This window comes from Oxyura jamaicensis, chromosome 5, assembly GCF_011077185.1.
Source record: "Oxyura jamaicensis isolate SHBP4307 breed ruddy duck chromosome 5, BPBGC_Ojam_1.0, whole genome shotgun sequence".
Classification (NCBI taxonomy): domain Eukaryota; kingdom Metazoa; phylum Chordata; class Aves; order Anseriformes; family Anatidae; genus Oxyura; species Oxyura jamaicensis.
Genome location: NC_048897.1, coordinates 56,072,246 through 56,099,764, shown reverse-complemented (window position 1 = coordinate 56,099,764; position 27,519 = coordinate 56,072,246). Strand labels below are relative to the sequence as shown.

Genomic DNA, 27,519 nt, shown 5'->3' with positions numbered 1-27,519 from the left:
TAGGGGAGAGGGGTCGCAGTGCCATAAGTAACGTGCTTTTGGGAGATTCACCTGGCACTGCTCCCGGGAAGACCCGGACTTCGCTCCCCAGCCTCCTGGACAGCAGCTCCACAGCGCGCATCCCGGCCGCGGTGCTGGGAGAGCCCCCGACGGCACCTTATCCATTACCCCCCCAGGCGGCACGGCAGGTTTTGGGACGGCCCCGGAAGCCGGGGGGGGACCACGATCGTTCCTCCCAAGCCGAGCGGCTGCCGAGGCAGACAGCCCCCGCGGGACGCCGCTGTGCCCGCCGCGGTCGGGCGCGTCCCAGTACCTGGGGCAGACGCGAGCCCGCCGCCGCCCCCGCGGGAGCCGCTCTCACCAAACGCGGGACGAGGGATCCTGCCCTCCTCCTTCCTTCGAAACCACCAGTTAATAATCAGCCGCGCTGGGGGAAGGATTAGCTCCTACCAGCACGCGTGGGGCAGCTCCTCGGGGCTGCATTTCGATGCAGCGCGCTCGCAAACCGCAGCGTGCGGAGGACGAGCGGCAGCACCGTGCCCCGGGCCGTGCCGCTCCCGTCGCTGCCCGTTGCGGGGCCCGAGGATCGCCCAGTGCCCAGGCAGCGGCACGCAGCCCCCACCCCCGGACCTCAAATGTCCCTGCCACGGCTCCAGGGGGAGGCTGAAGCTTAACCCCGAGGCGCGGAGCTTTTACCTGCCGCTGCACGGATCGAGTCTGCTGTCTTCCCGGTGGCAATTTACGCCGCGACGTTCCCTTTCCCCCGCGGCACTAAAGGTCTTTACAGAGCATCGCCGACCTTGAAACGATGTCTTAAAATTCAGACGGTAAATGCTACAACAGAATAAATTAAAACGGCCCGTTATTAGAGGAACCAAGTGTAATTTCATTTTCTCTTTAAACTGCTTAACCAAAACTGTCGGGTTTTGTTATGGGTGAAACGGTTTTAATTTTCACAAGCCGTCTTCAGACAAATTGCTTTTAAATCACCTGTTTTGATGTGTCAATAAACCTTGTTGTTACAGAAATTCGCGTGTAATACAACAGCGAAAGATTTGTAGATTATCTGTGCCAATATTAAAGACTGTCTAAGTTTACAGGCTCCACTACTTTTTACGAGTACACACACAACTAAAACAACCTCAGAAGGGGGTCGGTAGCTGCACCCTACACGTAAGGCGGGCAGTGCGCCCTTTGCTCGCTATGCCGCCCCCCGTGTCTGTTCTGCCCTCCCCGCGGCCCTGGTCCCCTGGCCCCGCACCCGCGGGCTCCCCCGGGGGACCGGGGAAAGGTGAAGAACCGGCATCCCGTTAACTGCCGGCTCTAAAATCGACGAAGTACATACATACATACACACACACACACATACAAGTCTTTGGTCAATCTAAGCAGAGTATTTTATTTCACGTGAAAACTAGACTTCTCTTAGCACAAACAGAAAGTCCTTCCTGCAGTAGACCGTTTTTCTACCTAGCGCGCTTTTCTCTTTTCTTGAAATAACCTAGCTTGCTGAATCTCCCGGGAATGGAAGGAACAACGTTTTCTTGATGGCTCAGGACTGCATTCTTCCACCTAGGAAGAAGAGCAGCCGAAGTCCTTCCGCATCGTCGCCTCTCTCTCATTCCTCAGCGGACACAACCAAGCGCAGAAACAAAAAAGCGCCCCTGGCCATCAGCGCATCCTTCCTCCCCGCGGCTCCCGACAGAGCCCTCAGCGAGAGCGGGGAAAGCAGGGCACGGCCGGGGGGCTCGAGGTTTGCCAGCTCGGCCGGGCACAGCGCCGGGCACCGGCACCTGCCTCCTGCAGGGGCACGGCAGCCTGCCGAGGCACGCAGCGGACCGGCACGGAACGGGCGAGCACGCCCCGGGGATGTGTCGGGCCAGCCTCGGCGGAACGGAGCGGGGCACCCCGAGGAGGGGAGCACGGACCCTCCTGCGCCGGGCCGGGCGGGAAACTTTAGGCAAACGGCCGGAGACGCTTCCCGCAGCCGGTTCCTTGCATCCCGCACCCGGGAGGGATAACACCTCCCGCCCCGTTGCAGAGCAGGGGCACTTTTCCAGCCGGAGCCACGCACCAGCGGCCCGTGCCAGGAGCGCTGGCGGTGGCAGGTCCCGGGGGCGGCCGGTCCCCTCCGAGGCGCCCCGACAGGCCGGGGGACATCGCCCGTGTCCTCCCGGAGGCTCCGACCCCGATCCCGCTCTCCCTCTGGCGTGAATTCCCGCGGACGGACACCCGGCCGTCCCCAGCCCGGCCTCGGTGCCAAAGCCGAAGCACGGAGCGGGGAGAGGGCAGCGCCAGGCAGCAGCGGCTGCTCTGCCGGCTCCTGACCCAGGCGGGCAGGGACTTTGCACCCTCTCCCCTTCAAACTCGACCCGATTCAAATCTCGGGCAGCAATCGGGGTGAGTTTTTTGGCACGCTACTCCATAGCTATGGGAATTCCGGACAAATGGGTTCATCTTCGACTGTTCTCGAAGGCCAACACTACGAAAGCAAACAACAGGTATTTCTTGGGCGAGGATTATTCTGCGGAGAGCCCCACTCGATCCCGGGAAACCCTGTCTGGGGAACCTGCTGGGAGCTGAGCCCCGCTGAAGCAGCTCCCTGCCACGCTAACCGGTGAGTGGGCCGGGAATTCTCACTGCGCTTTGCTGACCTCCACAAACGATGCCCTCGCGGTAAAAAGATGGGGGAGACTGTCTTAAACAGAGATAAATCCCCAGCGCTTCCAATCCTGTTCCAGCCGCTCTCGGCACACAGGGGGATCTGTCTCCTTTCACTCAGGGAGCCGATCACAGTTTGATTATTTAAGTGCCAAGAGCAGCAGAAACAAAGCTGCGGACCATCTCCAGGAGCGCCGAGGGGCTGGGAGAGAGGGGCAGGAACCCGGCACCGCGGTCCCGATCCTGCGCCCCTCAGGAGCTCCAGGGGCTGCGGGCACCAGGGGAGCCGGGAGCTCCCAGCCTCCCCCGCCGGAGCGGAGGGGCAGCGGCACGCCGCCCGGCCCCGCTCGCCTCCCCCCCCATCCAGGCCAGTAAGCGGAGGGAAGGCCGGAGCGCGCCGCCTCCCCGTCCCCTGCCGAGCGGATCGGGGCCGGGCCGGGCCGGGCCGGGCCGGGCCAGACAGGGAAGGGGCCGCCCCCGTTCCGCCCGGAGCCGTCTCGCAGCGCCCCCCGCGGGCGGGTGTCCCGCTACGGGCCCCGCCGCCGGCCCGGAGGCCTCGGTGCCGCCGTGCGGAGAGCCGGTGCCGGAGGGTGGCCGGGGCAAGGGCCATTATTTTACCGTAAATCTTTGCAGCGCTGGAACTAATTACGGAGGGGATGTGTCTCAATTTGTTCCGCATTAGCGCCGAGCCGGGCCGCGGGCCCCGAGCACGTGCAATTGATGAGCCGAGCTGAGCCGAGCCGAGCCGGGTCGGGCTTGACCCCGCACCTGCGGAGCGTCCCGGCACCGCGCTCGGCTCAGCGGCGGGGAGCGGGGCCTGAGGCTCCCGCGGAGCCGCAGCGGAAAGCGCGCCGCTAGGGGGGAGCCCCGCGGCAGGGACGGGGCCGCCAAGGGTCCCCGCGCCTGCTGCCCGCGCCCAGGACAAGTCCGTGGACGCCAGGTACCGCTGGCGCCTTTCGTACGGTTTAAAAGTCGCGGATATCCAAGGGGTGTACTCGTGGAGCAGCTGTTAAATAGTGGTTAAGCTATTACATGGAAGGCTTATAGCTATTTGGTACTTAAAAAAGAAAATGGAAAAAAAAGCCCCTAGATAATACACTTAGGTCTTTGCATTATCTCTAGTAGTTCTGAAGGCATTAAAATGATTAATTTTGGAGGGAATAAACAAAAAAATATCCCAAACCTAGCACATTATATAGATGAAGGTGACTGAGACCGATGGAATTAATTTCTCCCTGATTGTAGAATGCTGATTCCACTATGAAGGCTTACTTAACTCTAAATATAGTAATATAGAAGAAAAATCAGAAACAATACCTGCTTTGTGCACAGATCCTAACAACTCTCATCCTGCTGGAATACTGGCTTTAAATACAGGTGCACACCTGAAAAGCAAAACAGACATTTAAAGATTCAAAAGTGGTGGGAAAGAAGCCACGCGAAGTGAACTTGCTGTGCCCACACACACACTGCAGCCTTTCTGGAGCTCGCGGCTGAGCAAAGGCTGTAGCTGACACTGCGAGCAGCCATCGGTCCCCGACCTGCAAGGCGTTATGGAGCGGGTGCAGAACACGGTGGCTCCTTACCAGTTTCTCCAGTAGACTTCACATGAACATGTTTTGCTAGCTACTAACCATGAATGCTTTTATGTTTCAACGTCACTGTTAACTACACCATAACAAAGCAAAGTCAAAATCTCGCTTTCCTCTTGCAAAGCTCCCTTTTTTTTGCAGCACCTCTGCACAGAGAGACCCTTTCAAACAGCCCTCTTCAGTGGGAAACAAGTGGTGCTCCAGTGAGGCTATTCTGTTTTACTTCAGCTGAGGATCTCAATCCTCTTCACAGGATTTTGTTCTAATCCTACAAACTTCAGAGGAATTCATGTACATAAGCACCTGGCTGAGTGTGCTTTAAGGCAGGAGTGGTTCCGCTGAAATAGGGCTTAAGGACTTCAGTCCATCAGGGTGTAATACCTTGCACCACGCAGCGGGGAAAGCCAAGCATATCCTCTTTGGATGTCATCCCATGTCATCCAATGGATGTCCACTGACTGCAAAAGAGAAGCAGTGAAGATAATGTGCCTGATGCCTAAAGCAGATGAGGAACAAAAGCTCCTGGGTTCTAGTCAATGCTTTCTGCATCCTCTGGGGAAGTAGAAGAGGTGATGGCAATTTTGCCAGAACACCATGGGCCTCTAGCAGTATTTGTGGAATGCCTTGAGACCTTTAGTAAGCAAAGAAACTCATACGCTTGTTGCACTACACAGCACAGCTCTGTGCAATCCGCCAGCGACTCGATGTGTGAGGGGGGTGGCAGTATGTGCTGGAGCTGGAGAGCAGCTGCAACATGCTGAGCCCCATCAAGGCGGCTCCTTCACAGCTGCTTGCCATGGAGCCAAGGCACAGCTCTTTAGTTTCATTCCTAACTGAGCATACCCAGTCCTTCACTTAACCACAGATACATAATGGTACACCTCTCTTTTCTCTCTCTGGACTGTACATACTGATATGTCTGGATTGCAGCAATATATAAAAAGGCAAATAAGCTCTTTTTTTTTTTTTTTTTTTTTTTTTTTCTTATCTGGAAAAGATCTCAGCTAGAAGCAACAGGCAGGAGAAGTGTAGCTCCAACCAAAACAGGAACTTTCCCAATCCTTTATTTCGAGGCTTCTCATTCAATGTATTTTTTTGTTAAGACCAAAGCTTTGTGGCCATTCCCTCCCTTGTGTATAACACTGCTGCATGTGGTGTCTGGTCTGACTGCAGGGGTGAACAGTGAACTCCATGACTCCAGTGCCTCAGTCCAGGAGAGATCTGCTGCAAGCAGTGACAGAAGGCCTGGTACTCCCAATGGGACTGAGTACAACCCAACTGGGCTGTGCAGATGTCTGTATGGTCCTCATCTGCATGCCACTGCAGGACTCAGGTCCATGCGCGTGACCTTCATTATTCAGCAGCAGCCTCTGCTGACCTCACTGGGACCCAGACTGGTCTCGCAAAACTCATGCTGAGACTGATGCAGGGACAGGTAGAGATGAACCTTGCATGGAGAGGTGCAGGAAGAAAGGAGAGGAGGGAGGGAGCCCCTCTGTTGAACTTGCTTTAGAAGTCGGTTTTCTTTTTTATGAGACATGAGAGATTCCTTTCCCTTCAGATTTATGGATTTTTGATTCTCCTAAATTCACCTGAGTACTGTTATGACACAGGAACTAAACTCACCAAGAGTGCCATAGCCATCGAGTCACAGACTCTTAAATTGCTCATATCTACGACTTCCTTGTTTTTCCTTCTTATTACGCCGTAACAGCATTCGATGAATTACACATCGGAACTAAGATCTGCTTTTGTGATGTCTTAACAAACCTCTTGAAATAATTAACATGTTAGTTGAAAAGAAACAAAATAAGGCGCAAAGAAACCCTGTCAACTTGTTATTTATGATTTTTAAATGAATCAGTGAAAGGAACAGCTAAGTGAGTGTGATTCCTTTCTATAGATTGCACTGTCTTAGATTAATAGCTGTACAGACAGATTTGCAAGTAGCACCATCAAGCTAATCAAGATACTTAAAAGTTTATGAGCAGTTGCTTAGAAAAAAAAAAACAAGATAAAGCCTATGGAAATCTGATACTAGTCAATGGTGCATTTATTCAAAACATAATACTGACTTCAAGTCTCCATAAATCCTTTGCAAATGAAACTTCCATTGTGATCACTGTTCCAGATCTAAATGATTTATTTTTTCTTTGGTGGACATTAGATATATCTCAGAATGCACAAGTTATGTACTTATTGATACAGAGTTTATCATGCCCCCATGAGATAATACATATTACATTCAAATAAGAAGATAATTCAAAGGAGTATACCTATAATAAGATTTTTTTTTTTGATTTATTAGTGGATTAACTTACATGAAAACCTAACATTTTTGTGTGATTTGTTTAAAAACTCAGGGCTTCCACATTTCCAACTGCTTAGCTCTTGGGAGCACAGCAGATGTTAGATTGTGTAAAGTTTCAAAACCGAATTCTTAGCAATATTTCTCTCATTGCTTCACCCTGAGCAGCAGCATCCTTTGCAATCTCTATGTACATTTATTTGAGGAGATGTGTTCTACTGCTTTGAGCAGCTGTTAGAATACGAGGACAGTGAAAGGCCAACCAAAAGAGATCTACCAGGAAAACAGTCTGTAAGCCCATTTTTCTAACTCAATGAACTGAGCTTCCCGATTCATGGAAGCCATGTGGTCTTCACTACCTGTGTTTTTTTTTTTTTTTTTTTTTTCCACATGCTTGCCTCTTACCAGTTCAAATCAAAATGGATTCTCAGTTATCAAGTTACTCCAAAAACCTCTGGGCAGAAGTCAAAATAAGTTCAGCAAATTGGTTGGATATCAGCTAAAAACACGCTTAATTTTTCATCAAATAAACTCCTCTCAGAGGAACTGTTGGAGCCAGCCTTATCCAAGACACCAGATCTGTACTGAAATAATTCTATGGGTGACATGAACACCCTTTTAATAGCTACATATTCTTCATCAGGGAGTGGAAGCTCTTGAGTAAGTTGTGTAAGTTCTTGAATAATTTTACTTGTAATATTAGACTCTGTTTAAACATTAACAACTCTCCAGTCAAATAAGGGTTTCAGAATATTTCATACTTCCAATATGCTCCACTCCAACACCATCTATCAATAATATCCACCCAGGTATTGTGAAGGTTTGGGCCCAGATTTATGAGTACATACACGAGGGCATATGCAATTGCCACCTAATGCATCTCCAGAGATCATGTCCCTTCAGACAGCTGAATCTAACCTTGTCATCTCCTGCACTTTGCATCAAAGGAATAGGATCATTCCCACAGCCACAGTACACACATCTGCATGCACAAGTTCACAGGAGACAGGATTTCTTCATGAACTGTAATATTAGTTAGTAATCTTAACCAAAAGAGAAGCCATAGGCGAGCCAGTACACAAGGGATGAGAACTGCCTAGCAAATGCAAGGAATCCAAAGAACCTCAAACACAGTTAAAAGATGGGAAGCACTATCCTATCCTGGATGCCAAGTTATTAGGTGACTACAGAGCTATGCTTTGTGAAGCACTGCGAGGCTTTGAATAGTCTTGTATAACTTTTCCCAAATCATAGAAGTCCCCTGGGAAACTTCAGTAATCAAACAAGATCTCGTGGTCAGGAAGCTTTTCTTCATTCAGCCAATTTTATTTCCCCTTCATCATTCCGTCTATTACTCATTACATCCTCCTGCCAAATGCGACATAATTCTTCTCTCTCTCTCTCTCATGCTTACATATTTCAGTCCCATATAGACCATTATGTCCTTTCATTCTAGCTTTTCCTATTGCTTATTCAGGCTGCACGTATTTAGTCCTTTTCATTTTTCCTGCTGTCCTCCTCTGAGCTCTATCCAACAGCACCTCTCCAGAACAGAGGCACTCCATGTTGAATGAAATATTCTGCAAATAACTATATTTGGCAATCTCTAAATGTAAGGCTGAAAAAAAAAAAAAAAAAAAAAAAAAACAATGACTAAAACACCTTGAATAACTGAGTGCGAAACCAAAGCCATAAAATTGTCAAATAAGGATAGGGAACTTTGGGTGACATTGCAAGATCAACTTCACAGGCAGCCATCAACTAATGGAGTCTTCAAAAAATTCCCTGATCTGCTTTATGGCGCCTGTCTCAAGGAATGTGTCATTAAGCACATATTTGTAGCAATCTTTATGTACAAAATATTTTATAAGCTTTCTCACTCTGTGCCAGCAGTAAGATACTGCATATTATCCTTATAATCTTATAACAGATTCTAGAGACACAAGTTCCAAGATAGTGAAGTTCGTGTAAAGACAACTTTTTGCCCAATTAAATCACTTATTTTTGAGCAACTCATGCACAAAGCATCAGAACATATGAATCACTGTGTTAGGCAATTACAGAATTTTCCTTCTATTATCATGTCACTTTGAACAAAGGCTTCCACAGCCTATCACTGCCACAAAGGTGTGGTTCTTATCCATGAAAAAGGCAGGGTCATTCTACAAACCAGACCACAGTACAAATTATACTTTACCTACATAATCTACTATTTAATAAGCTCAGAGGTTGAAAGACTTCAAGTTTAGTGATCTGAAGGTGGTGAACATGGTAATTTATCTAATCAAAACCTGGGAGCACTATATATTTGAAACTGGGTTTAAGTCCAGTCAGGAAGGCCAGTTATCTAGATACCTTTTATATATTCTCCCATTTTTGCTAAGCTTTATCAGCTTTATGACTATCCACTATCAGTGGATAGTGGTGTATGTTTGTGAAAGGCACTCAAACTGACAGAGCTACATTATCATACATATATTACCCCAACCTCAGGGTTTGATTTTCCTTTTACAGCAGAAGAGACAGGTAAATTGACAGAAGACACATCAGCCCTGATGAAAGAGATAAGAGACAGGTTCCTGGTTCTGCTACATGCACTACATGTTAAATGACTTGTGTGCAACACACACAGGTAAACCATAACTTCTTTTTTAACCCATGTCAGGTTTCAGGTTTAGAGCGAGCCCTCAAGCCTTCTGGGGCCTTGCCCAAAGCGTGTGCTAGAAGCGCTCTAACAGCATGGTCCATTTGGGGTCAGTGAAACTTCCACCATGCCTGGGAGAAGAAAGATGGCCACAGAGTCAAGACAACTGCTGTGTGACCTGAGGGAACTCCTGAGCAGATTCTAGAGACACAAGTTCCAAGATAGTGAAGTTCGTGTAAAGACAACTTTTTGCCCAATTAAATCACTTATTTTTGAGCAACTCATGCACAAAGCATCAGAACATATGAATCATATGTATCTGGGCATATGAAACATATGTATCTGGGCATCTTTCAAAATGGAAAGGGCATCTCAGGCAACCAGCAGATTTAAAGGATCGTGAACCCTCAGTTCAGGAAGGAAATGTCTAAGTGAAGCACCTGCAGCTACCTGCTAACCTGCACCTCCATGCAGCAAAGTGGCACATAACATGCATGTCACAAGCAGAGCCCAAATATTTGTATTAGAAACATGTTCCTACAGGATGGTTCCTGACTTTCCCTGGTGCTATTCTTTCCCTCTTCATCCAATTTCTGTATTTGTTCTCCTCCCCTCAGTTTGTTCTTGTTATAAAAGAGAAGGATGCATTCCTTTTCAGTCTTTCCTAGGTAACTGGAAAACGCTACACAACAGCACATTTGTAGATAATTTTCATGCCAAGGACACAAAATTGCTCTGATTATCTGGCATGCATTTACCAGAGGAACAGCAGTGAAGGGAGTCTTAGCCCTTCTCCCCTTTCCCCTACCTTGAACAGCGGCCGGGGTAGCTTCTGGCTCTGCCTCACCTAATGTGGTCCTGGACTCTCAGCTGTTCCAGGGCTGTTCCCACCGTGAACCAGATTCACATTCTTTCCTGATTATGTCCAGAAAAAAATAGGTGGCAGTAGGCATGCAAGGTATCGGGGCCCGGGACAACTGGCAAATCTTTAAGTACCTTGTGGGTTATATCAGAAGCGTATTCCTAGAGATACTGTTCCTGTTTATAAAGTCTTTTGGGGTGAATGTTGCTCAATGGAAAAGCAGCATAGAACTTTAACAAAAGCCATGCTGCAAAAAGTAAAAACAAAAAAGTAATTCTCCCACAGGAACTGAAAGGCATTTCATACATGTCCAATGAGACATTAAAAATAATTATGTGGAAGAGTAATAGCTCCCTTGGTTGTTTTAATATATTTTTGTCTACAAACAAGAAACATTCTCTAAACTGCTGCCTTGGCTTGGCTTGAAAGGTCTCTCAAACAAAAGCCCTTCAAGTGACCCTTAGATTATTAAAGCTCAGTAACAATGAATGTGGATCTTAGTTCAAACAAAGACCGTAAAAATAAAAAGACAGCAGTTTTGGTCTTGGAAATTAATATAACTCCATAAATTGGAAACAAATAGAATGCATTTTTTATCAATACCTCTCCCTTTTATCATACCCTCTCTGAACAAAACCAAAAACTTGTTTTGACATTATATTTCTCTCAAATGATAACTGCAAACGGTCTCACTTCTAGTACAAATGGAAAGACTGGATACTCTATCTTAATTTAAACTTCCCATTCAGAGTTCATTCAGAGAGCAATTCAGATCACCAAGGCTATTTGGATTCTATCCTTGATTTTTCCTCCATAACTTGCTAAATATCATTAGTATCATTGAAGACGCTTATGATGAACAAAAAATGCCAGCAATGCCAAATTACAAAGCTTAAACACTCTAATCTGTGTTTCCCGTGAGGAAGCTACAAAGGTTGAGATGTGCAATGACAGACATTAATGTCACATGCCAAAGCAGGAAAAGCAAACATAGGAGTGGGGAGAGATATATAGCCCCTGTTGAATACTTTGTTTTGAAAGTCATATGTCATTTAAATGGCCTTTATAACTGAAAAAGTTCATTAAGAATGTATTTTGTGTAGTTTGCAGACAGAACATACACCACTGCCAGGTGACAGAGTCGGTTTTGCACTTGTGAACTGGGTGCACAGCTTTTTGCTATCTGCTTAACTGCTGTGAGCACCAACGGCTGTGTACAGCTCCCTCTAGGCACAGGCCCAAAAGGATGCTGCCAAGGCAGGTGGCCTAACCAAAACATCAAAATTATCCCAGTTCCTCCGCTTCCTTTTTGCCTACCAGAGTTGCTCTTGCAGCCAGTGGAGGAACTGGAGATGCAGGGACTGTCACTATAGCTGGGAGAAGACGACAACCTCCCTAAAGGACAGTGGTCCTCTGTCCTTCCCAGTGAGCTTACCAGCCAGCTCACCTGCCTCTCATCAGTTGCTCTGGCTTTCCACATGTGTTCTGGTGTTTCTTTTCCCTCCCACTCTCCTTCCTTTAGAAGTAGCAGCCCAGCTCGCCCAGTGCTGTGGCACACCCATCAGATTTGTATCACCAGCTCCTTTCACGATTAGCAGCACAGTGGCAACAAGCAGATGAGCGTTTAGCCTTCCCTCAGCTGGACAAGACAATGCCACACCGAAACCCTCTCTGGTGCTTTCATTCTGGAATTTCACCACCACTGGCAGAGCTGAGCAGGTAGATAAAAATGCTATGCATTTTCCCCAGGCACCCTCTATGCATTCACAAAGGCGGACAAAGGATGCATAGAAATGATTTGTTTCATTTCCATTGCAAACAACATTGTCTCTTCTTTGCCAAATCTCTGAACAGAAAGCTCAAATGAGCTTGATATCTGTAATCAAGAAAGTACACGCATAGCTGTGCATGTGCTTTAACAGCCATAACAGCACTTCTCTATATGGGGATGCTTAATCACTGGAACTGGGTTAGTATCCTTGCTGACCAAAGCTTTCTATTCAACCTATTTCTATTCAGAGCAGTAAATTAGCTACCTTTGTGTTATGCCTGCTTCCTGTCCAGGGGGCACAGGAGATGTTTGCTCTGCATAGCCATGGCAACAAATTTGGCCAATAGCATCAAGTTTGGCTATTCCTGTGACCAAGAACTACCCTGAGAACAAATTTTACCAGACATCAAGCAGCCAGCAGTGTGATAACGACACTTGTAATACCACCAAGGCTGGATTTGAACAGTTATTAACCTACCTCTTTCTCGCTCTCTCCCATGTTCTGAGGCATTTATATTTTCCCTGAGGTTTAGTGAGCATTTCTTCCCTGTCTTAATCATCTCTCCAACTCCCATGTTGCAAAGAATAATGCACTAAAGCTCACCTGTAGCATGGAGTGATCACAGAGTTCAATGCAATTAAAGCTTCTCTTAGATTATTTCACGCAATGCATGAAATGAGTTACAGAAGAACAAAAAATAATAGTTACACACAGGAGGAAAATGTTTCTGAATGAGATGTGGAAATGAAGACATGAAAAGAAGACATGTAATTTACTGAACAGATTAATAGCTGATAATGTCATTACCGATCTTCTTAAGAGCACTAATTTCACTTTATGGGAATTCATAATCCTTAAAAGCAGGAATCTCATCTCTGTTCTGTGTTTATACAGTGCTTAGGACAGTATGGTACTGTCTGTCACCAGGGTTCCTAGGTGCTTCAGCAGTACAAATACAGAACGGCAGCAGAAGAAAACTGATTATTAGAAAATATCAATTCTTTACAACTTAACAGCTGGTACTAAGAAACAGTGGCCTGAATTTCCACTCATTCATTCTCAGAGTGAATTTCAGAGAAACTGGATCTAGTGAATGAGATATTTATGCGTTTAAGAGCTGTGCCTTCTGATGAGGATGTACAACCTATTAATGTTGTTGGCTGCTTTGCTCACAAAGAAGAAAACAAAATGCCTTTATTATTAGCTATGACAGGGCAATACATGCCAGAAGACTCCATACTGGTGTTCTTGTCTATCTGTCAGGAAAAAAGCCCAAACTGAACCATGATCGTTGTTTAAGGAAATGGCACACTATGACTCATCATTTCAAAAGGTTATGGTTTATTAATGCTCTATGTGTACTTAGCCATTTCTCTTATGATTTTTGATGTTTTGTATTAATATTAAAGCTCCCTTACAGCTGTACCTGAAACCATGCTAAGGTGAGGAGAAAAACACCCTTGGACTAATACTATAAACTTTTAAGAAGTCAACAAAATCTCAAAGGTATATATTTCTTCCACCAAGACAGAACATTTGGGCTGTGTGCCAAATGCGGATGGAAAGAAGAGGGATATCAAAGGAATAGCATCATGATTGCAAAAATTCTGTGAAGTCAATATAAACTGGGCAGGACTAGCTTTGCCATGCTTGGCAAAGAAATAAATCCACTGCTACTTTTACAAAACAACATAGGTATAAACTGTCAGAAAAGCACTAAAACATTTAAAGTATCATTTCACATACCTGTTTGTTTAGTTTTACACAAGCAGTTAACAAGTCTTGGAAAGCAAAATAAAAATATTTTATCTCTGTTCCAGCAAAGCATTTGAAGGCAAGTTACATTAGGGAACATGACTTCTGTGATTGCATTGCCAGTCCATCTGTCTCAGATAAATTCTCAACCTCAGATCTGTCTCAGACAAACTGCAGAGACGTGACATCACCAGCAATGCTAAGTGCACACAAGCTTCAGGAAAATTGGCAGCCCAACAGAAACAAAGGGACTTAAACCGGTGCCTCCACCAAAAGAAGTAGTGCAGTGTGAGCACAGCAGCTATTTGTATTGTTTGGCCCCACCCTGGCCAGTCACAACTCAGGACTGACTACAATGTGTGCTGCCATTGCCCAGCCCTTACCTGGGGAGCAGAAAGGGAAGGGAAAGTAGTGGGAGGGGAGGGAATCACAGGAGAGTAGGGAGCAGGGGTTAGAGGAGTGGGCAAAGAGCTCAGTGGCAAGGATTCAAATCCAGGAAGCCAGGATTCATTCGTTACACTGTCCCAGAACAATTTGTTTCTCAGTTTTTCACTTCAGCCAAGAAAACTAGAAAAAGGAGTTATTCACACATATTGGGCTTGCAAATCCTTTATTTGCTGGCCTTTCAGGTCCTGCTTCCAGTCACTTGTGGAGGCTTATGCAGGGAGAAGATGTGATCTATCTCAGCCAGCTGAACTGAACTGAGAGCACTGAGGCGGGAAGGAAAAGATGCATAATGACATCAGTCTAGAAGTGCAGCAACATCAAGTTTTTCTAAATGCTCCAGAGAAGAGCTTATATCCTTCCAAAGGAGGATATTTTCTGCTTCTTTTCATCTACACCATCGTCCCCTATAAACCATCCTTTTATTCTACACGGGAATAGTAGAACGTGTGACTAAGGACAGAGTTTACCAAATGTTGAATTAGTTGGGATCGATTTAACTATCTGGGCTTTTACTTGTGCTTAGGGAAACGTGATGAACTTTGAAGAAGTTGTTTGAGGTCATTTTTTCTAAGCAGGATGTAAACCGATTCTCTTTCATTTCCTATAAAGGACCCCATAAAAAGTTGTCCTGTGACATACTCAAAAGAAGGCCAGGAAAAAAAAAGCCCAACTGACAAAAACCACTCCAGACAGATGTATTTGTGAGCTATATATCAATTCCTTGCTCTGTCAAAAACTGATGATATAAAAGTGCACAGGTCACTCTAGAATACATGGCCTTACAAAGAAATACTCAGTCTTACTCTCCGTTTTCAGTTTTTCCCATGTGCCAAGCCCTGTGACACCAGCTCTGTTATGGTACCGTCCACTCCTGAATGAATTCTAGTGTCTATCAGATCAGTAGCTCTCACTTTCAATGAAGGATGATTATTGCTGTGCTTCCTGGAAAGGAGCACTGCCATGGCTCTCTGCACAGCAACAGTAACCAACCAGAGGTTCTTGAGACCTAACCAGCTTCTGACACAAATCCTTCCACGAGTGTCACCTTAGTTTTCTTACTGGTTCAAATTAGGATGTGAGTGACAGTGTTTACGCTAGTGTAATCCACGGCAAAGACCACCTCTGCATCATCTGTGGTAGCATCAGGTAACTTCTCCAGAAATAAAGCTTTAATTGAACTTCAGTGACTAATATGTACAAACCAGAAACTTTCCTGTGGGTTTTAAAAATGTAATTATATTCCACCCCCAATTTTTCCTTGTGCTACTCATTGAAAATACACAGCTGCACTGGTGAATCTGTCAGTGAAAGGAAGCTAGAGGTTTTGGCAGCTGTGCAGAGGGGAAGAGGCCCTGGACTCATGAGAAGGCGTTGGAGACGCTTTAGGTTTGGAGATCTCTGGATGTCTGCTGACATTTCTGGCAGTCTGAAGACAACTCATTTCATCCCCACCCTTCTGTGAACAAGGCAGAGGTGACTAGGTTACAAGGCAGTAGGTCCTAGTCCCAACTCTTCCAGTGACTTATTGCATGACCATAGTCACACAGAACTCAGTTCTTACGTCCACATGTGAAAAGGAGGATGTGTGCTTTGTAAGATGATCATCTAGGATACTGTGGGAGGAGAGTTCTTAGTTCTATCAAGTGGACGTGTTTGAGCCCAAAAGTGCTCAAGGCACATGCTGACGCTCCCAGCACAGATTTTAGCTCAGAAGCATTGCACAAACATTTCTGAGCTAGAGGATCTTCTCAGGAAAGAATGCGTTCATTGTGCAAGTTCACTCTGCTGCTGAGTTCTTGCTCAGGAGCTACTCTGAGGGAAACAACAGCCTTCCTGGTATCTGTTTTCCTCTGCATGCCACAAAAATATTTGCTCTCTTTTTGAGGCAAGGACCACCTTTTTCTACATTTATACAGCACCTGTTGCTGGGGATGGAGCCAGCACTGTGGCTCCAAGGCACTGTCGCAGAATAAAACAATAACAAAACAACAAACGAGAGGACCATTGTCTGGGAAATTTATTTTCAATCTGTATCTTAGTTACTTAAAATGTAGCAGAGAAAATGAACCCCTCCAAGACATACCAATATCCTCTGTATAAGTTTCTGGGATTGTGAAGTACCATAGGAAAAAAAATCACCACCTTCAAAACAAGACTGCCCTAATAAAATGGGACTTTGCTGTGCAAGAGATGCCATTTCACTACAGTGGATGAAAAGTGCTATGTAAGAACTGAGTAATTATTCTTTTATTCTAAGTATTATTATAACTATTAATTCTTACTGCTGTTGTTTGAGCTGCCTACACATCAGAAAAATATATCCTTCTCAGCTATGCAATACAGCAAGAAACTTCTGGCATAGAAAAGCCAGCTTTCAAAGCACCTCCTTACAGCAAGAGGTACAACAACAAAGTCACTTAGCAGCACATTGCCACTGACATTGGTATCAGCCCTGCAGAGCATTGCAGTTAGTATGATTATTTTATTCCTGAACTGTGTTCACTTTCTAAAGATCTGAACAACGCATCCAGTTTCCCATAATCAGAGCTTCTCTCCCAGCCCTGCCTAGGGGAAAGTTCTGCAGTTTACATTGCAATATGCAATAATACAAATATTACAAAACATTCTATAATCCAAATAAAATAGTGAGACAAAATAAAGGGACATTACTGAGAGGGAGGGATCCAGGGCATCTCCAAGAGATACAAAATGCTAAAACTGAGAACATCTCTTCCAAAGGAGCGTTTTATGGAAGTGGGGAGGAGCTGTCTGCACAAACCCTCCAGGGGGAGAGCAGGTCCATGTTTCTCAGACCAGTGCTACCAACTGCTCAGCGGTACAGGGGTGACAACGTACAACCATGCGTTAATCTAGGAAAACGTATTTTATCTAAGGGTTCACACCCTCTTCTTCAGCAGAGAAAACCTTACTAATGCCTGTACTGAAACACTCTGCCTTATGCCCACTGTGCAGGTGTAAATGAATGGGTGATGTCTGAGGTGCTGATAACTGGGATCCACTGCTCCGGCAGATAGTGAAGAAGCACAGTGCATATGCTCTCCCCGACACCATGAAATCCCCTCGTTCCTGCTCTGGAGAGCTGGCCCCTCAAGCTCTCCTTGATGTGGTAATGTAATAGCAGACTGAAAAGAAACGTGCAGCTTTCATCAGCATACATCAATGAGGGAACCAAAATAGGTTTATCAAAGAAAAATGTGACTTTGACCCATCCTTGGAACCAAATCAAAGAGTATCTAATGGCAGCCATAGGTCTCCAAGAAGAAAACAAAGCCAGACTAGTTTAAAATAGTTCCAAACAAGAATATGTGTCTTTTTTGTTGTAGTTGTGGTCATTGCCAGCCAGATTATGATTGGTTACAAATGTTAAAGGTCCTTGAGTTGCTCGAGTCCTTAATCCATCAGACTGGTCATCCCTGTGTGCGAAGCAATGACCTCAGTCAAAAGCCATAAATTATTGCTCAGTCAAGCATGAAGCCTGCAAGCTCCCTCAAGTACCGCTTCACTCAGCGCTTGTAAGCAGGGAAGGCAGGCTGTCCAGGGTGTTGCATTAGCTGGGTTAGATCGACAAATAGATCTCAACTCTGAGTACCAAATTTTGTGTTAACAGAACCTAGCACGGAGCGTATGAATGAAAATGCCACGGTGTGCTCTGCATGTAGCTAAGAGCTGAAAAAGTTGTTTCCTTATAGTGTGTTCCCAGTAAAAGATTTAAAGCAGCATGTAAGAACTTAAAGATAACTCTCTTGTCGCTAATCCTCTTCAGGGCATCGCAAACTGCCTTGCAGTTACTACACTTTGCAAAGAAGGCCTAAGGCCTGTGCTACTTAACAGGTGTTTTTGCAAGTTCCCAGAAAACTCATTCTCCATTTAGGAGAGGAATCACTAGCTATATGCTATTCAGCATGTGTCTCAAAGATAATGGAGTCTTTTTTAAGTACGAAAGTTATTTCATCTGTAATTATGTCAATAAAGCAGGAATTTGCCTCCAAAGCATTTTTTATTCAGTAGACACTGAACAATGAAAGTGACCTTAAAAACTGTTGTTATAAGGATTTTGAGGAGCTAAGAGAATGCAGAAGAAAAATATATGATTATTTAAAGCACTGGAGAACAAGTGTGCTCACACTTTTCTCCACTTGGCACTGTAGAGCAGACTGTGTTGCCTGTGTTAGGACATCTTTCATGAAACCTTTCACCATCTCTATTCCAGTGACTGTTGGTCTTGGTTTTCAGACGTTTCTATGTGTGTGCAGATAGGTATTTAAAAGACACTAAGCAACAAATTGGTACATAACAGTAGAAATACATTCCAGGGCATAAGTTCATTGTTCATTCATATGCCTCCTAATCTGCCAGTCTTGCACCTCCTTATCAAAAGCTCAACTGGAGAGTCTGCTGCTGGCATGCCTCTGTGAAAAATCCTGGGCCCTCTCGGAGAGCTCACCGCAGCCAAGGCCACTGCTATATTTGCATGCACAAACTGGCTGGCAGAGGCAAAGTTCAGGTGTTTGAATCAAGAAGTTACATCTATAGTAGTGAGCCTTAAAACAACACCTCAATGACACGCTTTAAATGCATGGTTCCAGGGGATCCAAATGGTCTCTGAAATTATTGTTGTACAGGGAATGGGCTGTCGGCAAATGCCTGGGAACACTAACTTTGACTCTGTTCTATTTTTTGAATGAGAATAATATAGTTTTCTTTTTAAGCAGAATAAAACCACTGGGGTGCTGTGCAGTTAAATACAGTTATGTCCAAGGTGGTTTGGGGCTGAAGACCATATCTGGATTGATAATAACCTGCAGAAAGTCATAACCTGGCAAGCTCTTTTGCACATCCCAAATTAGGCCTGTAGCAATTACAGAAGAGGCTAGTCATATTATTCATTCATTCAAAGCTAAATACAAGAGCGAGCCCTTATAGAAACAGAATGTATTTTGGCAATGAAATCTTACCTCTTGTATTCCAAAGTAGTATCTTACATGATAATTCATGAGAATGAAAAGTATTGGTAAAGTAAGTATTTTGGAATTTTGCAGTTTGCTTAAAATTTTAATTTTAAATGCTTCTGGCAGTGAACTTGTTTGTTTAAAAAAATCTGCTATATTTATGGCAAAACCATTTGTCTTTCACAGGCTATAAATGTTTTATAATCATTCAAAGAAAAGAAGAAAGGCACAAAGTGGGACACAAGAAGAATCAGTGTAAACACGTAAAATTACCAGAATGGGGAAACTAAAAATTGCTGCATGCCACTTCATGTCCCATTTCTTAATCCCAGTACATACACCCTTCTGAAGTATGGGTCTGACATATTAAGATATGCTGTTTCACTTTGATACGATGATTGATAATGACAACTGTATATACTAAAACTACTTTCAAGGATGTCTAATGTTGTTCAGGACTTACTAGCATAATCCTCCACAGCAGTTCTGCAGGCTGAACCACAAAGCCTCTTGTAGGGACATTCAGCACTACGGTCCCTTCCCTGTCAGATAGCTGGAATACTGGTTTTACTTTCCACTCACTCCACCTCACCTCCAGGTCCGTGACCTTCTCCAGATGACAAACTGCATCCCATAACTGTACGTGGGCCAGTGATGGTGGTTGGCCATATCTGGGTCATGAGACAGGTGTTGGGAAAGAGGGAAAGGGATTTTGTTTTACTTCTGAGTTTCATTTCCTTATGGCTTTGTTTTTTCTCCTAAAAGTCAAACTCCTTTAAATTAAGAGTAAATGGCCAAAGAGACTTAAAGTGATGAAGGCAGACTCATTCCTTCCTGTTTGTGTCTCAAGAACTCCCAAGGAATAAAAGCCTACACAGTGGTGATGAAGTGACTAGGCTTTCATGGCAGGATGCTCCTTCTCACAAACCACAGGACAACAGAACTGCTCTGCACCCAGCCCAGTTCCTCAGCCCATGAGATCCTGGTTCCAAGTGAGGTCTGGAAATTTTGCCATCAACCCAAATCTAGTCACATGTGCATCCTCCTGCTGCAAAAGGTGTCGTAAGTGGAGCCAGCTTTTTACCACGGATTCACATGCTCTTTTCTTTACACCTGCCCTACCAAGTCTTTTTCAAACTAGTGTGCCTCCTGATGTTTAGGAAACTCTGAGCATTGCAGGGAATCATTGCATAAAGTAATCCAGTCTCCCAAGATTTACAGAGCATCTTTACAGTCTGCAACATGCTGGACATCCACTGGTTGTAGAAAGCCTGAGGTTTGGTCTGAGAAGCTCAACATAAAAGGCAATTTTAAATATACAACTGCCAATATAACATGGTGTCTTTTCTGGCAGAGAAGATAAAAATAGCAAAGAAACAACAGCTCTGTTCTTTTTATGAAAGCCTGGCAGTTTTCCAGTAGAGACTTAAGTACTTTTTGTACTTTGGGGGGAAAAAGTGATGGGATGTGGTCCAAGACTGGTCATACGAACCTGAGAAATATGGAATGAGAGGCTGGGCTGAAGCAGCCAAAGTGGTACCACCAGCTGCAGCCCCATTAATTAACGCTCTGCGGTATGTAGCTGCAAGAATGACCCTGATACTTGCTGAATACAAGCAGATAACTTTTACAGAGCAGCTATGCTTTTCTTACTGAGGTATATTTATCCAAAAAGTACGTTGCACACTTCCCCCCATCTCACAGGGCAGTAAATTAGTTCTAATTGCAGAGGTATGTAGTAAAAGCTGTGCTCAGCCTTCTGCAGCATTTGAAGATTTATTTTACAGTTTTAGTTTTTTTTTTTTCTGAATGTCTAAAATTGTAGGGAGAGGAACATGAGAGAAAATGCAGGTTTTATAGATCTATAAAATTACCTTACTTTAGATAAATATGTGTTTCTCTGTGACTTAAACAATGTAACTGAAAAATACAATTCTGTGGCTGACAGTGCAGTGCACTAGAATATGGATTTCTTTTTCTGTCTGCAGTCCTTTTAGTTTGAAAAGAATGAGCTTTTTATCTGCTTAACGGGAAAAATATGACAGGTACAATAAAATACTTTAACATACCCTAACTCTAGTTTTACGAATCATTTCAAGAAGAGTACTGGTAGAAGATACAGAGCTAAATTCTACAGCTCCGTCAACAACACTGACTTATGCATACAGTAGCAACTGCCTGAACACGAGCCAGGAGTCACTGGGTGCAATCCTACAGCTGAATGACCCTGGGATTTTGGTCCTTATTCTGTGCTAGATGTCATCAGCTGAATGTAGCCTGTAGTCATTGTGTTGCATTCAGTCGTGCTCTAAATCTTCTTTTACAAATATTAAGTTTCTTTGTCCCTTCAGTCCACCATGCCGACCCTCTGCCCCTGCCTCCACACTAATATCAAGCAGTGCATGTCAGCTACGTGCTGTCCCACTGCTGTCCCAGTAAGATTGTTCTGGTAGCTGTAAACTCAACGGTCTGTCTGAGGATTTGATACTGCATCATAGCTATTGCGATGGTCCAGGAAAACAATGTTTATATCAGACTCAGCAAAATACAAGCTCCAACTTGAGCGTACTGTGCAGGTGATGGATACCACATTACACTTAGCATGGAGCTACCTGTGTGTGTTGAGGAATCTAAGGTACGGAGGAAATGCTGTTTTCTTGTCTGCCAGTGCCAGGAAGGAATAGTTTCCTCCAAACAGCACATACATGCATGACTGCAGATAGGTGTTTCATGATAAACATGAAGTGGTCTTGCAAATGACATTAACAAACAAGCAAACAAACAAAAAGTAGTCACCTAACCCAAGGCTAAACAAAGAAGAAAAGACAGTAGAAGGTTTTTGGACTGGCTGGCTCTTCTGGGAATGCAGCTGTGCATTCCAGCAGGCAGCAAGAATGTGGGTTTTTCCATTTACATTCATCACAAGCTTTGCTACAATCTGTACAGAAGTGTTTGCCCTTCATGAAATACTACTACATACTACTACTTGGCATGAAAGAATGGAAATTAAAGATTCTTTAAAAGTCTTCTAGCATCATAGAGGAGAAAAATTAAACAGGCACTTTTTTCTTCTTCTTTTTTTTTTTTTTTTTTTTTTTTTTCTGGCTGTACAAGCTGGAAAACACTGGGCATAGCTGACATGCAACTTGATCCATCTCGAGTTCTCTTCAGTTCCTACCACAGTCTGGTGTAACTTACAGATAATTTCCTTTTGTCAGGCAATGGAAATTACCATATGTATGTTCTTGTAGTTATCATACAATCATTTAGGCTGGAAAAGACCCATAAAATCAGCAAATCCAAGCATCACCTAACACTACCAAGTCCACCACTAAAGTACATCCCTAAGTGCCACATCCCCACATCCAGACATCCCTCAAATGCCTCCAGGAATAGCAACTCTACCACTTCCCTGGGCAGCCTGTTCCTATGGCTAACCTTCCTTTCTGTGAAGAAATTCTTCCTGGCACTTAATGTAAACCTCACCTGGCACAACTTAAGGCTGTTGCCTTGCAGGCTATTGTTTGTCACCTGAGAAAAGGGATCAACACCCATTTCACTGCAACCTCCTTTCCTTAGCTGTAGAGAGCAATGAGGTGTCCCCTAAAGACTCCTTTTCTCAGGACTAAACAACCACAATTCCTTCAGCCACCCTTTACATAACTTGTTTTCTAGTCCCTTCAATAGAAAAGTATATAATAATCATCATTATAAAGAAACGTAAAATCACTACATATGGTCATAAAATTATAATAATAACAATAAAAGATCTTTATAAGATTTACTAGGGTCAACAACGATCAGACAAAAAGCCTTCTTGAGTCTTTATGCTGCTATATGTTTTTCCATCTCTCCAAAGCATCGCAAAGAGTTGGCTTTTCTAATGCTCCTTCCTGTGGCCAAAATGTGCTTCTAGAGATGCCAATGTGAGGAAAGGGATGCAAGGGAACTTGTGAGGAAAACTCGTCCTCAGCTGCTACCCAGCTGTAATTGTTAGAGACACAACTAATCCTATAGCTAATAACCAAACTTGTGCAGGAGACTCTTGAAACTCATTCTTACTGCCAAGCAGCACAAAGCTCAGGTAGCATCCCTACCTTCCTTAAGTAGGCTGCATTAAAAGCAGATCCTTCTGTTACCTACTGTAATGTTACAGCACTGTGGGGAAAAAAAGCCAAAAAACAACAACAAAAAAGAACTTTTGTAGTAGGCAGCTTGTAATGATGTAACAAAAATGACCAGTGAGATAAGAAGGTTCACAGAAAAATGTGCTGTCATTCCCTCCTCTACCCGACCTTCAAAAACCCTGTGGTTTGCTGGCTTAAGTAAGTTGATCATGATGAAAATGCCCAGTCCACAACTTGTCTCTAGAGGCATTCAGCACAAATTTGTTCAGCTTCACATCTTAGCCATATTTTCTAACAATTTTCAAATGTGGAAACAGACAGAAATTGTGACAAATGTGACAGTCCCACCACTTACTGGTACTTGCTTAAAGCTGTCTCCACTCAGGCTCAGTACCTACCCGCTGCACCAGTAGATGGCTCCTAACTCCCTTTAGCAACACACGTTTTAAAGCTAGAGCTCTATCACTTCTTGAAGGAAAGATTGTTTCATCTTTTTTAATGTCTACAAAAGTCTCTTGGGACTTAGTCTGGCTCTCATTAATTTCAAGGGGAGTTGGAAAAAGCACTAGAAGAGCTTCAAAAAAATAACAAGCAATGAGAAAGAATAGGGTATAAAAATAAAATTTACTGCCTCTGAATCTGCCCCATTTTCTTTTTTACCTTTCAATAATGGTTACATGTGTCTTCTGCACATTTAGGCATCAGAAAAACATATAAACCATTTTTATTGCATGCAGCAAAAATTTATCTATGTATTTCAGCTTAGATCTGCAAGAACCCACTTAAATTTTAGAACTGGAGTGAGAAAACAAAGATAGTCAGTTTTATTCCATGCACACCAATTACTCTAGCTGTCAGCACAAGTCATTTTTAGAGCTAAAGCAAAAGTGTGAAGCACCAAGTGGATCCCACGAAAACAATACAAGTTTAAGTGAAAAGACCACACCTTCTGTTCTGAAGTCTCTGGGCACTATTAGGCACAAGTAATAGCAAGTTACCAAACAGAATTAAAAGGAACAAAAATATTATTCGTTCAAGGGAGACATACAAGTATTTTCTTTGCACGAGGGAGAACCAAACTTAGTATCAGCTTTCATAAACATGTATAGATCTTCTGCCGATCTCCCATGCTTCTCTGTGCAGAGTGAAATCCTGCAGCTAGTGGAGTCAACAGTTTTGCTATCAACTTCAGGACCGTACCCTCATTTCATTATCTAGACCTATATGCCCTAAATTCAGCCTTCTGTGATTTGTTTTCCAAAACAAAGGTGTTCAGCACCTGCTCTAAGGTGTTTTGGTGTTTTTGTTTGTTTGTTTGTTTTGTTTTCCAACTACCGTTAATGCTAACTGCCATTCAGCCATGAAGGTATGCGTATTTCTGCAAATGCTGCACTTTAGGTAATTCATCAGTATAAAAATGGTGACATAACTGAATCCTGACAACTCTCAAAGTTTCATTTTCTTTGAAACAAAGCACAAAGATAAAATCTGAAATCAAAGTCTAAAGTGGATGGTAAAAGGTTTTACTAAAAACTCTTCTGGATTCTGCTGTAGGTGACACTGACGTAAACCCTGTATATTTCTGCTGCTTTCCCTTGGCTCTCAGCATTTACACAGAAAAGGGAATAAATCCCAGAACTACGGTAAAAAAAATATCTGAACAGTTTAATTAACACTTCTTGCTGCAAAAATATACACCATGAGTGTTGTGTATAAAAATAGATTATAGAAAGAAAAAAATAGGAAACCTCTAATTAAATTATATGTCCTCCAAAGCCAGGATGAATACTTCTAGCTCATCTACCATAGAAGCCATTGTACATGAAACGGGGTAATGTATAAACAAAGTGCTTTATCTGGGGTATGACTGGAAGCTCCAAGATTGTAACGTTCTTTAAGATAACATTCCAAACCTATCCTTTTAAGTTTTCAGCCAAGAATTTGTTTTTATAATTTCTTTGCTCTTGGCAAAGGGAAACTATACTCCAGGCTAAGCTCTCTCTCTCTCTCTCTCTCTCTCCTTCACTGCTGCTACCACTCCCACATTTTTTGCCAAAAATGTTACAAGTGTTTTGAAAACCAAAACTACAAGGGAACTGGCTATAACTGCTCTTTGTCGCTGTTTCTTTCTCTGTCATATTTGCCATGAGGTATCATAAGACAACTCACTAAAAACATGAATAAAAGTACTGTTTTATCTATCACTGTATCTCACTTTGCAGTTCTCCCTCGGGTATCCCAGACAATGATAGCTGTTCTGAGAACGCTTGTGCAGAAGGGCCTAGTTCCTACCCTAAGCTGCAAAGCTGCAGACACAGCTGAGAACCCCCTGCATCGAGAGGTAGGCTCAAGATTTGGTATTGGTGTAACTCTGCTGCTGCACTACTTGAAAACACAGTACTGACCTACCCATGTGAATACCACATTTAACTCACATTTCTACCCTCGGACTGTCGGCTGCTTTGTCACCCAGAGCAGTGCTTGGTGCAGTTTTAAGAATCCCAGGGGCTCAAATCACTACTGTCTCCCCAAACTTTCAATAGGCCACTGGGAACACCTCAACTTCCCACTCAATACCTTCACTTCCAACATGCACTATGGGATGAGGTCATTTATTAAGCATGTCCATTAATAAACCAACAGAAGGGAGATTTTAGGGAGTGTCTGCTCCCTTCTCTACCAGCTGCAGGGATTTGCTAATCACTTTATACTGCCATAGCACAATACCGAGATTCAGTTGTATTTCCCAGGGGAAGAAAAAGCTGCTTTGGGTTAGATACAAGGCTAACGTTGAGCAGCTTTGAAAAATCTCAGTTTAAAATAATTACCAATAACATGACTCTTAATTGCAGACTGTAAAAGGAACAAGATGTTGCGACAATCCCCCTCCTTTTCTTTTCCTTCCTTTTTTTTTTTTTTCTTCCTGATAGCCACACCTTCATCTGACACTAAAGTAAATACTATATATCTCTAAGGAGGCAAAGCCCTCATTTCTCTTTGTTGAGCAATACCAGTGAGGCTACATAAGTGTAAAAAAGACCCTTTCTTGTTTGAATCTGCATGAATTTAAACACTCACAATTCACAAAATTGATTCTCTTTTACAGAAGTACAGAGATGTTCTCTAAAAAAGGCAACCTGATAGCTTAAGGATACAAAAGCAAATTTTGGATTATTTGGGTGGGGAAATGAGGGGGAGGTAAGCACAGAGCATGTGTGCATGTGTATGTGACTGTTTGTGTAAGCCTCATGCCATCGCTCGTAGTCTCCTGATTGATGACGCCTAGTTTGCGCTCTGCTGAGAGTCAGCACTTGCTTTTTTCGGAAAGAATTGCTGTATTTGGTTTCCTGTCTCTGGGATACTCAGGGGGAAACCTTTCAGTGCAGTAGGAACAATTCTTTGTTCATCTTCATCCCTGAAAGCCATTCAGATTTTTAGGACAGGGACAAAGACCTTCCTTAAGTAAATAAATAAATAAAATAAAAAATCCCCCTCAAGCAAGGAAAGGGAAAAACAACAACAAGCAGTTATCTATTGGAGAATGAGAGTTAACAGAATTTTACCTTTATTTCCCAAGCAAATAAAAACTCAGACATGGGGAGAGCTTGCCACACAGTGCTCTAAGTGAGCTCTAAGTGTGTAGGGCAGCATGGAGAAACAAAGACAGGTTCACGTCCAGCTGGATTCCTCCCTTCCTGCTCTACTTAATTCAGAGAAGTGTTCAAATTCACAGCTTTTACTGAGTCTCCTACCACCAGATTTACAGCTCATGCAGATGCTGCTAAAGAGGCTGTGCTTATTGCACTGTTCATGCTGGCATGCCAGTCTAGGTTTGTTTTAAATGATGTTCCCTTTCCCTGCCAAAAGGCTAAATTCTGATCTCACACTCATTCCCAGCATTCAAAGCTCTTGGCTTAACTAATTTTTCCTGGTATCAGCAGTGATATCACGAACTCAGGAATTTAAGCACTTAAATTCACAACCTCGAATCTCTTTAAAAACTGTTAACTAAATTATGATGTGCCTGTTAAATTTTACCCTCCAAAATCATAATATGCCTTAGAAGAGCCATCCAGTCGTCTAAGTTACCATTTCCATGACAAAAATCATGCAAGCTTTTTCAAGAGAATGTGGAAAGTTGATGCTTACAAAACAGTGATTATTGATGATACCTGCTTATTGTGCATCGTTTTAGACAATTTGGATTTAAAAATGCAACTCGATATAATTTATTTTGTCACCCAAACTTTATGGGTTATGTGAAATGTTGAAAAACTGCTTTCTATACAAAAAGGAACAATATTATGTTAATATTCTAAGGAAAAAGCTCTACTATATGTACATATAATTGAACTAACAAAGGCTGATGTGTGCAAGTAAC

The 27,519-nt window shown here is 43.7% G+C and overlaps 1 protein-coding gene across 4 annotated transcripts in view; it reads right to left on the bottom strand.

The window, feature by feature from the left end:
* The window catches only part of WT1 (WT1 transcription factor), an 86,037-nt gene that overhangs the window by 36,591 nt on the left and 21,927 nt on the right, over window positions 1-27,519 (bottom strand). Inside the window, exons 3-4 of one of the 4 annotated variants that reach the window (XM_035328491.1) lie at window positions 3,979-4,046; window positions 697-834 (exon numbers count right to left, since the gene is read on the bottom strand). The gene's annotated coding sequence lies outside the window, so the exon portion shown is untranslated. Of the gene's footprint in view, window positions 1-361; window positions 638-696; window positions 835-2,993; window positions 2,999-3,978; window positions 4,047-27,519 lie in introns of those variants that run through there. The other 3 variants (XM_035328492.1, XM_035328489.1, XM_035328496.1) reach the window with 3 other exon arrangements.